The 16,137-nt window shown below is 42.9% G+C and overlaps 1 protein-coding gene across 11 annotated transcripts in view; it reads right to left on the bottom strand.

Annotated features, from left to right (window-relative positions):
• The window catches only part of ELMO1 (engulfment and cell motility 1), a 491,925-nt gene that overhangs the window by 90,714 nt on the left and 385,074 nt on the right, over positions 1-16,137 (bottom strand). The gene's annotated exons all lie outside the window — the stretch shown is intronic.

The raw sequence follows: 16,137 nt of genomic DNA, 5'->3' as shown, positions 1-16,137 counted from the left end.
TAATGGTTACAGAGAAAGTACATGTCGTCCAAGTGGCCACTGGACCCTCCCACTATGCTGTGAAGATAAAGGGTTGTTGGGACGAAAAAGTGAAATTCTCACGATCACTTCTTTGTGGTTGATGCTTCAAAGCCACCCCTGGCCAAAACCAGAATGTCATTGGTGGCAGCAACCTCTATGTGTGTGTGACTTGTGTGTGTGTGTGTGTGTGTGTGTGTGTGTGCATGTATGTGTGTATGTACATGTGTTGCTCTGTGCCTTCCAAAGGAAGACTGTTACCTATTATAAGGATGGGGTGAGGGTGATTCTCTATAAAAATCTGCACTTCCCTTCTGAAGCCAACAGGACCCTCTGTTTTTCACTGAAAAGAGCCAATCTCTTCTACCTCTCTGACCATCCTCTTCTGTGTCCTTTGTGTGTTCGCCTCCTTCTGCACATCCCTTAAATGCAGGTGTGCAGTCCTGGGCCCTCTTTCTCTTCTCACCCTCCACCTTCTCCCTCCATGGTCTCCTTTATTCAGATGACTTATACAGTTCTATCTCATGTTTTTGACACCAATTTTGTATCTCTAGCCCATCCCACTTGCCTTCGCTCATCAGACTAGCTTTGCCTAGGACATTACTTTCATGTGGATGTACCCAAACACTTCCCATCTAGCTCAGAAACAACTCATCTCTCCCCCAATCCTGGTTTGCTTTTACCCCCATATTTTCTACCTCAGTTGGAGGTTCCAATACTCAATTTCTCATTCTCCAACTCACTCTCAATTGCTTCCAATGTATCACCCAAATCTGTTGATTCCACATCTCAAACCTAATGACTCCATTCCCATTTTGGCCACTACCTGGATTCAGGCCCATATCATCACCTCCTTGGATGATGCAACCACTTCCTAAACTGGCCTCTCCTCTAGTAATCTTAGATTTTTCAATCCAGAGAGTTCTCTCTGTAAAGCACAAATCTGATCACATCTCTCTTCAGCTCATCTCATCTTCAGTAACCTTGGGACAAAGCCCGAATGCCACAGCAGGCTGTATAAGGCCCTTCTCAAACTGACCTGACTCACCTTTGCAGCCGTAGGCACTTCTTGCCCCTCGCCTACTCACACGCTGACCAGTGACCTGGAAACATCTACAGGGAGGCATCCACATTCCTCCACCTGGAATGTCCCAGAAGCATCCCCTCCCCTCAGGATTCCTCTCCTCGCTGACTTCAGGATGTAGCCCAAGTATATCAATTAAATAATATGCTAGAATTTATGAAGGTTGGGCTCAAGTGGCAGAAGATGAGCAAATACTCATCTGTGATGAACACAGTCAAGTGGAAGATTACGTATCCTTTGACTTAATTTCTACGACAGTTCTTAGCATGCAAGAGATGCTCAATAAAAGTAGATTGAACAGACAAGGGGTAAAAAGTGTTAAAAAGCATAACTAGAATGAATATGATCTTGTTTTTTAATGAAAATCCTTCTTAAAGCAGCTTTTAAGCACTTTAGAGGACACCTTGTCCTCTCAATTGTTTGGTGAGGAACAGGAGCAGAGGGACTGGCTTTTGTGCAGTGATGGGGAAGGTAAAGGAAACTAAGGCAACGTGTGGGATCTGAATTCATGTAACTGTGTGCAGAAGAAGTCAGACTCCTCCTTCAGCTAAAACTATGGAGCAAGGAGATTAAGCATCTGGTTAGTATGTCAGACGGGTAAAAGCACTTTGCATACATTATCATTTTATCCTTACAAGGGTCCTACAACATAGATGAGAAGTACAGAATTTCTATTATGGTCACAACCAAATGCCCCATAAATGGGCTGGGCTTACTTCCCTCTGATTTCTCTGCCTGCCTCAGCCCCCAGCACTCCCACATCGCCTCGTCTGGTGCCTTACACATAGAGGGAGGGCAGTGACTATTTGTTGATTTCCAGGGAGACAGACAAATACTGGAATTACAGGTGAGATTTCTCAGAATTTCCTCATCTTGTTCTTCTGATGACAGACCAGCTGACACGCACCATTTCCCAATGTGGATGGCCACATCCCCTTCGTGGCAGGCATCAGATCATACTTTGTTATTCTCTTCTCACATGGCTAGCCCAAGGTTTCTCGACCTCAGCACTACTGACATTTTTAGTACAGAGAATTCTATGTCCTGGAGGCTGTGCTGTGAATTTAGCAGCATCCTTTGCCTCTACCTGCTAGATGCCAGGAGTAAACCGCTCCCCACCTCCCCAGATGTCTCCAGACATTGCCAAATATCCCTGGGGTAAGACCCTCCTCCCCATTTGAGAACCACTGGTCTCAAATGTCAATCAATCACACAGACAGTGTAAACATGACAGTCACACAGAAAATGTAAACATCTTTCCAAAACAAATTCCCAGAGCTCTCCTGGCGAAGCTGATTGTACTGAATCAACTTCCCAATTTCTCAGGTCATGGCTCTTTTGGTCAGCGTTCCCAGGCTCTCTATTCTCCCCATGTTCCTTTACATCTCCCTTACATCCCTCCCCACTCCACCCCACCCCTGCCATCTATTTCATCAATTTTCAGAATTTAATTCTAGACCGTGAAACCACCTATGTATCCCAAACAGACACAGTAAACGAGGAACAAAGTACTATGTACAGCGTACAAACAATAAGGCGTGGGGACAACCGGAGGTGATTGACCTCTGACTGGCTGGACTGGCTGGCATGCCCATTATTCATAGGTGTGAGAGAGAAGGGACGTTTCCTTTAGCCTCACAGGAGCAAGATGCAGGAATTGAGCACCTCACAGACAGCTTTTTATGTAACCAACCCACCATCTCTGCAGGCTTAAAAATCTGTTTTCCTTCCTATTCCCTCCTGCAGTTCACTCTTCGTGGTGGGTGACTGAGCAAAGGGTCACTCCCCATGGAGCCCCCCTATTTCTCCAATTTCCTCCTTTGCCCCCGGCCATCCTTATCTTCCAATTCCATCTTTTGGTTCAACCCTCACTGGATTCTAGGGCTGTCTGTGTTCATGGCTCCAGCAATTTTCCTCTCTCTCTCTCTCTTTCTCTCTCTCTCTCCTTTTCTCCTTCCTAAGGTGAAGATGACAAGTTTGCACCTCTTAGCAAGGCTGGAGACTGATTCAATCCTTTTCCAACAGGAACACTGCTCGACATGCTGACACAGTCACTTAGGTATTCCTCAAACCTTCGTGCACACGGGACATGTGCTTTAGGGACAGAATTCTTATGGGGTTCAGTCTAGTGGCTCCCCTGTCAGGAATCTAGGTTGGACAGAGGATATAGCCCATGAATCAAGCTGAGGATAAGGTCTGCGAAGCTGTTACAGTGGGATGTCTGCCCAACAGTTTAGGTGGAGTCTGAGATAAAGGCCAGGAAGATATGCCTACCCTATTGCCCTTCCAGAGCAGTCAATGACACCTCCATCCACCCGGTTACTCAAGGCAGAAATGGAGGAGTCAATTGTTACCCCTCCCCTCTCCATAACCACCTGCCTCCCCCTGCCCTAGCCAGACCATCAGCAAGTCTTTTTACACTTCTTCCTAAAACATATCTTGGAATTACTTCCTTACTTCTATCTCTACTATTACTACCTAAGTCCAGGCCACCACCATTTACTGCTTGGACCAGTGCATCAGCCTCCTAACTGGTCTTCCTACTTCCACTCATAAGCCGCTCCAGTCTAGCCTGGGCTGAACCATGGAGACCATCTTAAAAGTAATTTAGATCTGCATGCGGTACTACTTAAAACGCTTCAGTGGTTTCTCACGTTACCTAGACTAAAGTCTAACCCTCTGACTCTGGTCTACAAGGACCTGCAAGATTTGATCCCTGCCCATATCACCAACATCATCTTCTGCCACTTTCCCTTCACCTCGCTCTAGCTAAAGCAGCCTCGATTTCACTTCCTTGAACAAGCCGAGCTCTTTCCTGTCTTGGGTCTTCCGCACCCTCTGCCTAGAATGTCCTTTCCTCCACACACTTCCACGTGGCTGTCTTGTTAAACACTGACTGCTGGGCCCACCCCAGAGTCTCTGAATCAGGGGTCTGGGATACAGTTCAAGAATCTGCATTTCTAACAGGTCGTGGGCGGTACTGACGGTATTGGTCCAGGGACCACCAGCTTTCTCTGACCACGCTATTCAAAATAAGGTTTGCCATCCCTGGTAGGGTCTGTCTCTGCCCCTTTTTTGTCTGCTTCACAACACTTTTTACACTTGAGCTCATTTTGCCTGGTTTACTCTTTGCTTTTGCTTGTCCCCTCAGCTAGAATGTAAACTCCATGGGGGCCGAACTAGGTCTCTGGCTCAGCACCGTGTCCCCAGTGACTGGTGCAGGGCCTGGCACATAGTAAGTGCTCGATAAATACTTGTTGAAAGAATAACTGAACTCAAAGACCTCTATATGAAATTAGCAAGTGGACGGAGAAGGAGCTGGCTGGGAACCAGGAAGCAGGGTCTGGGCACCAGTAGGACGTCTCCAGCTGAGGGGCAGTGACTGGTGAACAAGTGTGTCACTCTGGTGAACCCTCAGCATTACAGATGCTCAGTATCATGTGGAGACCCATCTCCGCCCCTGGGGACTGCCATCTGGCTCAGTGTAGAACATGTATCCAGAGAAGAAGCTCCCGGAGGATCCAGGCAGATTTGAAAGGAAATCAGTCAAAGAGGCCATCCGAGGCCCGTTAATTAAATGCTCTTCTTGGTAACCTCTCAGTGATCTTCCCTTGTCCCCATGGGGTCAAACACAGTACCTGGCCACGGGAGGTGAGAGAGAGAGAGAGAGAGAGAGAGAGAGAGATGGAGCCATCCACGGAAGAAGCATCGGTGGCATTTTAATGAATGCCGCAGAGAGCGAGTGGGACAGGGAGACAAGGGCAGTGAAAGATGACACTAATGAATCTTATCCAGCTGTGTGGGTTTATGTGATTAATGCCCAGTGCAGAGCAAACGTTTGATTAATAAGACAGCCTGTCCATATCATCGCTCTCACCTTCAAGGCTCCAGGTAAAGGGACTGGGATACTTTCAAGCAAGGTTCAAAGAAAAAGCAATCACTCTAGACTCGATTATGAAAATGAATGGAGGGGAAGTGGGGATTATAATAGTGCTTTCAAAAAAAAGAAAAAGAAAAAAAGACTCAACAGATTCTTTACCATCATATTGATTCTCAAGAGAGGTCCATTTACATAAGAGAAATTCTACTGGTGTGGGAATAGATGGGGAAGAAAAAAATACAGACAGCATAGGAGGACTGGAGTTCTTTCTGATCTTGGAGGAGACAAATCTCTTTGTTACCCCCAAACATGGCTTGGGGGCCCCACAGGAAGATGACAGACTCTTGCAACATTTCAATATCATGAGGTCAGGGTGCCAAATGATGGAACAAAGGTATGGCTCTCCTCACCTAAAGATGAACACCACAGCAAAGCCCCAAATTATCTGCGCAAGTATTTTTTAGGTCTGCAGTTAATGTCTGAAAGCCTTGACTGTTACAATCTGTTAGATATATTTGTTTATTACACAAGTATGTTAACTTCAGTGTAATTAAGTTGGAAAAAACAGATAAACAATATTTTAAAGAATGATCGCATCTACAAAAAAAACCTTAAAAACTTTGGTGTATATCTTTCTAGAAGTTTTCATGAGAATAGCTTTAGAATAACATTGTGCATATTGTTTTTAAGATCTTTTTATATAACAACATAAATACCATTTTTTTATATAAATAGCTATGCTGATGAATCATCATCTTTAAGGAAAACACAGTTTTCCATTTATTTACTTTTTTTCCTATTGTTGTACATGTAGGTGATTTCTGATTTTAGCCTGAGTAAAATGGACTGGCAGAGACTCAGGTATCTCATGGGTGTGCGTGTTAGTGTGTTGCTGAATGAATGACTGGATTTCATGCTTCCTTGCTTTAGGCCTGGGACAGTATGTTGTGGTGTGTGTGTGTGTGTGTGTGTGCGCGCGCGCTGGTAATCTTAAGGGAAATATTGCAAAGAGAATTAAACATTTCAATGCAAAATTACCATCTTTATTCAGAAGCCAATAAACTTGCACTGAAAATTTTAATGTTCTTGATCCCATGCCTAAAACTTGAACCCTTGCTCTGATTCCTAGGCAGGCTTTCCAAAGACACTGTCCTTGCTCAGAAAAGCATAAACACACAAGATGCTGTGAGGTATCGTTAGAGCAGGCAGATAGCTAGCTATGAGCAGAGAAAGGGGTCACAGACCAAATGGCAGGAATTGGGCAGAAAGGAGGGGCACGGGCCAAATGCAGGAAACTACACATCATGTAAGCAGCAGGGATCCCTGGGCAGAGAAAGAAAAGCAGGAACCTTGGGGCTGATAAGGGATCATGCTTTTTGGGATGACAAGTGGCCTGGAGAAGAACAAAGAAAGGTGAGAAAAGGCAGGAATTTCTAGTGTCTGAATGTAACCTTTTGCTCATTATGCCCTCATTTCAATAAAATTAGCCTTGCAGATCAGAAGTTCCCATCATGCACCGACGCCATGACACTTCCAATCCAGACTAAATAAGGACAAAAATCCCTCCTCCCTTTGGGAAGGTGGAGTTGGGATGATAATCAGGGAATACGGCCCCAAACCCTTCCCTCCCCAGTGAATATTCTGCCCATTCATTTTTATACCCTATGTAGCCAACTTGCCAAAGAAACTCAGGGCAGCCGCTCACCTGAGCCTGCCTGCTCTCCCCTGAGAGTGGAGTATCCACCCTTTAGTAAATCCTCACTTTACCTTTTTTAACCACTATGTCTTGTCTCTGAATTCTTTCTGGGACGGGACAAGAACCTGGAACACCGGTTGCATCTGTCGGTAACAGTATGAGCTCACTACGGTCTGGATGGAGGACCCCACACAGCAGGCTCACGTAGAGCACGAAGCCATCTCATTTCATCTTCAGAGCAGTGCAGAGAGCTAGGTATGTCGTCCTCATTTACGGTTGAGAAATGGAAACCAGGAAAGTAGGAACTGCTGGAGGTCACAGAACCACTAAGTATCAGGATTAGGGTTCAGATTAAATGCTTACGAGTATCTGATGGCAGATGCCCTTGGGGCAGGGCTGGTGGAGAAACAGGGGAAGGACAGAGTCTCTGGAAGGTAGTTAGACTGATTCTCACAGGGGGACACTGCTGTCAATTGAAGGATCGACCTGATGAGAAGGGGCCGAGAGAGTCCACGGGCCTGTGCTCAGTGGCAGGTGGGGTAATTGGGGCTTCGATCTTCCACCGCAAACACAATCACATTACTTCAAAAAGGTGATTGCCTTCTTGATTTCACCCAAGGTAGCAAGGCAAACTTCAGCTGTGGCACATGTCAAAAAGAACCCTCAGATCTCAACAAGGGGAATGTGCATTTCTCTAGGAAGGTCAGAATCCAAGGTTTAATTAATAGGTCGAGCACTTTCTGGCCTGATTTAGCTGGGTGCATATATCTTTTCAGACCTTTTGGAACAGTTTTGCAAAAAATGGTCTCCTTGGATCACCCTCTTTGGAATCACAAGGGATACCTGTTTAAAAAGTAGATTCCTAAACCCTACCCTTATTCAGTCCTACTGAATCAGAAATTCTGCAGGAGGCATTTGTACAAATACACGAGGTGAGCAATGTTCCTGGACCCCAAAGTTTGAGAGCCATTCTCCAAGTTTTTGTGCAATCTACAACCCTGGGGTCTTAACAGAGCAAAGTTTACAACTGAGGGATTAGTGTCACTAACAACTCGCATGTCTATCGTGCTTTAAGGCACACAAAAAGGCTTTCACATTACCTCACACATGCTATCTGATGTCTCAGAACTAACTCATCAGTTCCCCCTAAACAGAGGAAGGAACAAACTCCAGGAGGTCAAGTGACTTCAGTCTCGGTCACACAGCTTATACTAGGAAACAAGCCTCCACTCTTGGCTCAAATCCTCTGCTGCTTTCTCGACACCATCACATCTCTCCTAATTCTCACCACTTCCTCCCTTGGCCCTCTTCACCAAAAGTTGGAGAATTCATTTTTTAAGAACAAATTCCCAAGTAAATGGATTTGGAATAATAACACATTGAACAGGTATAAAGCTTTCCTTTATGAGAACACCCACCAGATGAATTAAAGACACATCAGAGAAAAATGGTCTAATTCTGTACTATTTTGGTAAAACAATTTGATTTCTGAATGTCTCCGAGTAACAAATAAAAATGAGTGTTTTTCATAATGTCTTGGAAACACATATACAGCTTTCGATTCTAGCTAAATCTGTCAAAGGTAGGGTGCCAGGAATCTCAGTCAGAGTTGTGCCATCTTTCTGCCCCTTACTGCCTCCCCAGGGTCCCAAAGGCTACTTTATCTGTGCCTACAGTCTTTTGCTCAGGCTGTCACTTCCTCTTTGAATTCCTTCTCAGGTGACCTTTCCCTCACACCTTGGATGTGGCAAATTCTGAATCATCTTCCAAAGACCAATTCAAATGTCTTCTGCAATTTGTAGGCTCCCAGCTCCCCCCCCCGCCCCGCCCCATCCCCTACCTACTCTTGTTCCTCCTCCAAGACAATAAACTATTTCCACGTCCTCTACTTAAGCCTAATGGAATTCAACAGGGGAACTGGTTTATGTGTTTCCACTGCTAGATCATTTGATGCTTGAGACAAGATCCTTTTTTCATTTTTATGTTTCTCTCTTAGTCAGTGCCTGATGCATTAATAGATGCCTGATTCAAATTTATCTCTCCATATCTGCTCCCTTTCTAAAAACCTTCTTTTGTCTTGGGTGTCCTTAAGGCTATAAACATGTTGACTCAGGAACTGGTCCGAAGAAAAATCAATAATTCTCTTCAAATTCTGAATTTGCCTTCTCTTTTTTGAAAGAAAATAATTAAGTCAGAAACTTTGGAAACAAGGCCTTCGTCTCTTCTATATCCAAGAAGTAATTTTAGACTCAAATGCCGTCAGATCAATCAATGTATTATATGTTTGTAAAGGACAATTTTGAAATCAGATTGTGCATATAAGAAAAAAGGTCACTGTATCCAATAAGTTATATTTTACTGCTTAAAAACACACCGAGGAATACAAGAAAACTAATTAGACTTCAAGACTACCAAGTGAGGCCATCTCGTGACATCCTGTAGAGACAAAGCTTCATTGTTGAAAAGACTATCATCAAAAATACGTTTTGCTTATATAAAAATCATCAGTTGGGCAATTTTTCAATGACTTATTTTGGAACGGGAAAAGCAAGAAAGCTGCACTTATAATAGGTAAATAATGAGCGGTCTGTTGGTTTGATGCAAGAAAAGGAATGACAAGAAATGATTAGCTGAAGCATGTCTCCACAGCCCTCTCCCATTAACCACTTCACTCCTCTGACAGTCTGAGTTTCCCAAGTCCAAAATGTCTAGTGGTGAGCAAAGGAAAATCATTTCCAAGTTACGTTCTGTGGTAATATTGTCACTTTCCCACCAACTGTGATCTCCCCAAGGGACAGCCAAAGCTATTTTAATGCTGTCAGCCTTGTGTCTGTGGAGAAGACAGCCCTAGCTCTTTTCCAATGCAAATGTGAAGTGCTCTCCGTAAAAACAGTCTTCGCTGAAGCACTCGACCAACCTAGTTATTCTGAAATACATTCGGGCAAAGACCCCAATCACTGGATGGTGATTTTCTATTCTAGAGAAGATAATGGATAATTGAAGGAGAATGGCTTCTGGAAGCCTTGAGGTTATTCTTGACAGGATTGAGGCAAAATCTCTAGACCTCTGCAGTCCCTGTCAGACCACTCTCCTTAGCCTCCAAGGAGTCCTCAGAGTGCCCTTGGCTTCAATTTCTGCTCTCTCTCCTCCAAGCCTTCCCACCTCTTCATGCACCAAAGAGACCAGTCCCCATAAGTAACTTTCAGCACTGAGAGTACCCTGCGCTCTCTGAGACCCCACCAGAACCTGCCTGTCATGCCTCTCTTTCCTGGGTGCCTCAGTCATGACTCCGGCTCATTCCCCATCCCCCAAACTCCCACAGGTCTGCATTCCCGAAGGTTCTGCTTACTCCCAAATCTGCCTGAAGCTCTGGCCACCCCTCCCACCATCTGCAAACCTTTCCTGTGTGCCCTCTGAAACCCAAGGTCTGTCATCAGTGAATTCTCCACAGCTTCTCCAAGCATTTGTTCCCCTTTCTTGCCTGATGGAAACCTGGCTGACTTCCTAAGGGATTATTTTCCCTTGTGACCTTCTCAAGTGCTTCCTGCTACCGCTCGGTACTACTGATAGTGGAGGTTGGATAGGTCGTCCTTGCTTCTCCCTGCTGCTTCCAGACACCTGTCCTTTCTAATCCCTGACCCCTGCCCGGTTCCTTTGAGATGATTGCCATCAGACGACACTACCCACTAACCCTCCTTATGTTATTTACTCTCCTCCTGGTCATGCTCAGAATTTATTTGAGATTTTCTTACCCTTCTTTTCCTTTGCCATCATTCTGTTATTATTCTTAGTAATTTCAATATCCTCACAGAGGACGCATCCAACATCTAGCTGTTCAGTTACACAGCCTCCTCAACCAGTGATCTAGTCCATCACAGCCCATCATCGCTGTGACTGTATCCTAAACATTGTCATTGCTGATACAGAATCATCACCAAGGTCTCAAGTTTACAACTACTATCTCATCTTTCCAACTCACTCTTTCTAATATCTCCATTCCAAACATTCTTTGAAGCTACTGTGACCTTTGGCATTGCCACCTTTTCCTTGCCTATCACCCCATTCGTGTATTCGCTTTCATCTTTACCTAATTTCTATTCATTATAATTACAATCACTCCCTTACATCTGCTCCCAAATACCCAGAACCTCTTCCCTCCATCATATTGTGCCAGCCAAAAAAAAAAAAAAAAAAAAAAAAACTTCTTTAAATCCTATTCTCTGCCCCCGCCCACCTGCACAGTTGAGTGGCTGAAGGAGAGAACATAATGGTGCGTCTGGTGTCATTTTCAATCTATGACCTCAACTGACAAGTGAATTCTTACTTATCAGTTAATCCTACTGCACTTCCGTCTTGATTCACTCTTCATAGCCTCACCTCTATTTGTAAGCCTCCAAGGCCCCACCCCTTCCTTTTCAGTTTTCATCAGATAAGTGAGTCCCATTTCACTAAGAAACTAAAATCAATCACAAGAGAACTTCTCTAATAGGCAGTGAATTAGAGCTGAAACTGCTCTAATCATGAGCACCAATGACTTCCATAAGGCTTGTTCCGACAGATAATTTGCAATCTTCATTTTACAATAGACTTCAAAACAGATGATTACTACCTCTTCCTAAAAAAAGTCTTTCTTCTCCTGGCATTCATAGTACCACACTTGTCTGAGTACTTCCTACCTCCCAGCATCTCCTTCTTGGTATCGTTTGCTGAGTTTTTCTCACCTTTCTGATCTCTAACTGTTGGGAGTGCCCTGAGTTTGGTCCTTGGCTCTCTGTCTTCACTTGCTCTCTAGATGATCTGAGCTAGTACCGTCTATGTGTGGTCGACTCCCTATTACATCTCTAGTCCCAGCCCCTTCCTTGGAGTCACATGTATCTATTGCACTGCTCTCTCCACATCTGCACTTGGATGTCTTTCAGGCGTCTCACATCCAACAGGTCCAAACTCAACTCTTTCTTCCTCTTCCCTCACTCCAATCGTTCTTTCCCAGTGTTCCTCATCTCCACAAATGATGCCATAGAAACCCATAGTTGTCTTTGACTTCGCTCATTCTTCCCTACCCCATGCCCAACCTGTCACATCCAGCCAGCATATCCTATTGGCTCTGCCTTTAAAACAAGTTCAGAACACGACCACTCCTTATCATCTCCAGCCCTTCCACCTTAGTCTAAGCCATCACTCATCCCTTGACTGATCTGCAGCAACAGCTTCCTCATCTGCCTCATTTCACCTTTACTCCTCTGTAGTCACAGTGGTCCTTTAAACCTGTCAGATCATTCATGTCACTCCTGTGCTCACAACCCTTCAAGGGCTCCATATCTCACTCAAAGCAAAAGCCAAGGTTCTTACTACTGCTTATGTGGCCCTGCAAAATCTGGCACTTGGCTGGCTCTCTGACCCAGTCCCACACCGCCCTCCGTGTTCACTGCCTTTCAGGCACACTGACTGTCTTGCTGTTTTTAAAATACACCAAGCTTGCTCCCATCTCAAACCCTTTGAGACTACTCTTCTCTTTTCCTAGAATGCTCTTCCCCAGCTATAATTATATAGGCTTCTCTCACTGCTCCAGCATCACCTCCTCAAAGAAACCACCCATGAGCCCTCTAACCGAAAAAGCAGCCTCTACCCTTCTCTAACTCTTTAACCTTGTTTATATTTTTCCATGACATTGTTACTGCTTGACATAACATTATCTACCCATCTATCTGTATATGTAATTAATTATATTGTTTATATTAATTACTATCAGAAAATTAATTATTGGAGAAATAACCACTTAACAAACTGAAAATGATACTTTCTAAAGGCAGTTTGAAGATTCCTTGAACTAGACAAGACTCTGATGAAGATCAGTGCTGTTTAAGGTGTGGTTATAGAGCAGGGCTAGTCTGGGAATTGCTTGAGATCTGTCCACAAGATAAAAGAGCTTGTATGAGGATGCAAGTCAATGCACCGCTTCCTTCACTGGGGAAGTCTTACCAGGAAACAGATATAAACTGAACTAAATTATGTACTTAATGACATAGTTGATTCACATTCTGTTACAGATCAGTTACAAAGAGCCCACTGACCAGCGTTTTGAATAACACTGATGTAGATCATTTAGCCCAGTATCTCCTCAACTTCTTACCTACAGTTTTGAAAACTACTTTTTAACCTCTCAACATACCAGGAGATAGTTAAATGTGCTATGAGGAAGTTGCCCCTTCCACATACATTAATGACAACTCTGGAATATATGTATTGATGATGTGTATCAAGGGGAGGAGAGAGGATCAATATGGAAGAAGATAAAATTGATTTTCTACTGAGAATCATGCTGCAATGCACACAGCATAATCGTAATTTGACGAATCAGGTGGGCTAGGAAAAAAATGTAATCTCTACTCTCACAAGCTTCCTTCAGGTCGAGGATCAAATTTCTCTCCCTTTTTATATCTCCACAGAGGAGTATACTACACAAAGTCTTCACTCTTTGGCATGCAGTCATTAGCTCAGCAGGTATTTACTGTGCCTACCATGAACCAGGGGCTGGAGACCCAGTGGGAACAAGACAGAGACTCTGGCTTCATGGAAATGACATTTTAGTGGAGGAGACAGAAAGTAAAGTAACCAAATTGTTTTAAAATTCCAACTTGGCACCTTTCAGAAGTAGTATTAATGATATTCATGACTATATTGGGTGGTCACATTACCTGGCATAAGTATTAGGGAGTTTTAGTTCACCAAACTCCTTGAGGATTAGCAAGAGATGAGATGAAATAAACTATTACTGCAGTATCTTCTTTAGTCTCATAAATGTACTTTTTCTTTAAAATGGTGACATTAATCCCAGGAAAACATGCAACTGTTCCAAAATCTTTTTCTTTTCTTTTCTTTTTTTAAAATTCGATGATATTTATGAATATCATTTCCTAAGAAATACGAAGAGTTGAGTGGCTGTTAAGTATTTTTCTAAGGAAGCTAAATTTTACATGTCTTAATTAAAAAAAAAAGTTTCACATGTGCTTTAATAAAATTTGAACAAAAAAGCCTCTTGCCCTTCTACATCACAGACCAATACCTTATACAGTGAACTTTGATGCAGGCAAGCATGTAGCGTCTCTAATTTCCACTACCTGTTTTGTGTTAGCCGAGAAGCAAAAAAATCCTGACTCAGCAGGAAAAAGCTTTTGTAGCTTAAAAATTGTGTCACTTAATTAAATTAGGCTTTCTAAATGGAAATGATTTTCTAATCTATACTTGCAAACATGCTGCTCTTTGGTGGAATGCTTTTGAAATTTTTCCTAAAATAATCACATTGTGCTGGATAATTTGAAGCGATGGCTGAGGGAAGTTTCCAGCTGTAGCTGGCCTTTTGCTCTAGAGTGGGTTCTGGACCAGTGCCTCCTACATGCTCATCCTGGGACTCAGGAAGGGTCAAGCTGCTTGCACTGAAATTACAGGAGAGATTTAAAACACACAGATTCTCAGGACTCAGCCTGGGCAACTTGGTCCAGCAACAGAAGCCTGAATGCCAAGCGGTGGGGCTGGAATTTTATCTAGAAAGCAATATGGCACCATTACAAACTCTGAGGCAGAGTGTGGCATTATCTATCAGATTTATGTTAAAATGAACTATGAAAGATGGGTTAGAGGGTGAGCCAGTCCCAAGAAGAGGAGAGCATTTAGAATATTCCATAGGGATCCAGGGCCAGTGATCAGCGCCAGATGAACTTAGTGGGAGGAAGGCAGCATTTTATAGGAGGCAGAACTTTAAGAACTTCGTGACTAATTGGATCTGGTAGGTGTTGAGAAAGCAGGAACTGACAGTGCCATCCATGCTCTGGCTTGGGTTACTGACTTAAGGGAATTAATGGGGTTAGGGTGGGAAGAAAGGAAAAACAAATGAGACTCTAAAATTCAGGGACTAATATAGTTTTTTGAGGCCCCCCTTTCCTTTTGTATAAAGGATAGCTTAGCATCACCTGCAGTTAGTCAAACAGCAGAGGTCTTAAGGAAAAGCTTCGGGTATGTGTGTGACTCATTTAGAACTAGGATCGTTACCCCAAATCACTGTTCTCCCCACTTCTAGGGAAGTATTACAGAAAACTGAAAAAGTGTGAAAAGATGTATTTTAAAGACTGTTCAATCCAGCATTGATTCTAACACGAAAAATCAGGAACAACTTCTGTGTCAACTCTAGAAGATTAGTTAAATAAATAATGATACATTTATATCCTGTGATTTCAGTGCATACACTAGACCGCCATGTAGCAGTTACTAATGACATCACTGAATTGCATGTCATGATGTTTAAAGAGATGAGAAAAAGGGGACCAAGATTGGTTTAGACGGTGTGGTCCCCTCCCCATATACATACATAGGAAAATGTCTGAGAGAACATAGATTAAAATCAGCAGTGTTTTTAGCTGGATAGATGAATTATAAGCATTCTTTCCTTTACTGATACCTTCATTTTCCATTCATCTCTAAACTTGATTTAGTTTTACATAAAACGTGTATTATTAAAATATATCCTATTTTCTATTAAAGAAAAAGAGCCCTATTCAATTTTCATAAGAATGTCAATTTTTCACCTACACATCCGATATCCAAAGCACACGTGTCTCTTCAATTAGCAATGCAGAACCTGCATCCCAGGCTTCGACGAAGAGTCACCTTTGAACTGAATGAGGACCAGCTCCTGCGTGTGAGATGAGTGAGAGCAGAGAGGGACAGCGTACAGAACCTGCCCTGCTGCCCTGCCCCTGGGTACCATGTGTTAAGTCCTTGGATTATGGAAAAGCTAGAAACCTGACTGGTTACTTTAACTCTTACCTCTAACCATGAAGGGCTTGCAGAGTCATGCTTTAACGCTATACCTGTGACTGACACAAAATTCCATGAAAGCCCATTTCTAGAGACTCTGAAAATGAGTCATATTTATTTTACATCTCATGCTTTGTAGTATAGCTTTTTGTGTACGTTTGTTATACATCTTATTAACCTGCAAGCTCATAGAAGGCAGAATTTATGTCTAATTAAGGTCTGTATTCCCCAGTGTCAACAGTTTGCATATATTAGGTATTTAATATTCATAAAGAGAATTATTGATGTTTCTTGTATAAGACCCAATGGAATACATTATGTTTCAGATTTATTTTAGAAGTTTCTTCTCTTAAGAACAGATAGCCTTCCCTTTTAACTAATCAGAATTACATAAGCCATCATTTTCTTTCTTTCTTTTTTTTTAACCCTGGCTCTGAGGAAACACAGAACTAAATTTTTAATTCTCAATCCCAGTACCTATTACTTCATTCTCCCTCTAAATGGTCTTCAGCTTTTATTTGAATGGACCTGTGTTTATTATGTAAACATGAATACATGTAGGTTATATCATATATGTAAGTTACCACAAAGCCATTTTGGAAGTTGATGGAATAAAAAAAAAGGTAAAAACCTTAATTATAAGTGGCT

The sequence above is a fragment of the Camelus ferus genome, chromosome 7 (genome assembly GCF_009834535.1).
Source record: "Camelus ferus isolate YT-003-E chromosome 7, BCGSAC_Cfer_1.0, whole genome shotgun sequence".
NCBI lineage: Eukaryota > Metazoa > Chordata > Mammalia > Artiodactyla > Camelidae > Camelus > Camelus ferus.
This window is presented reverse-complemented; position numbering and strand designations above follow the sequence as displayed.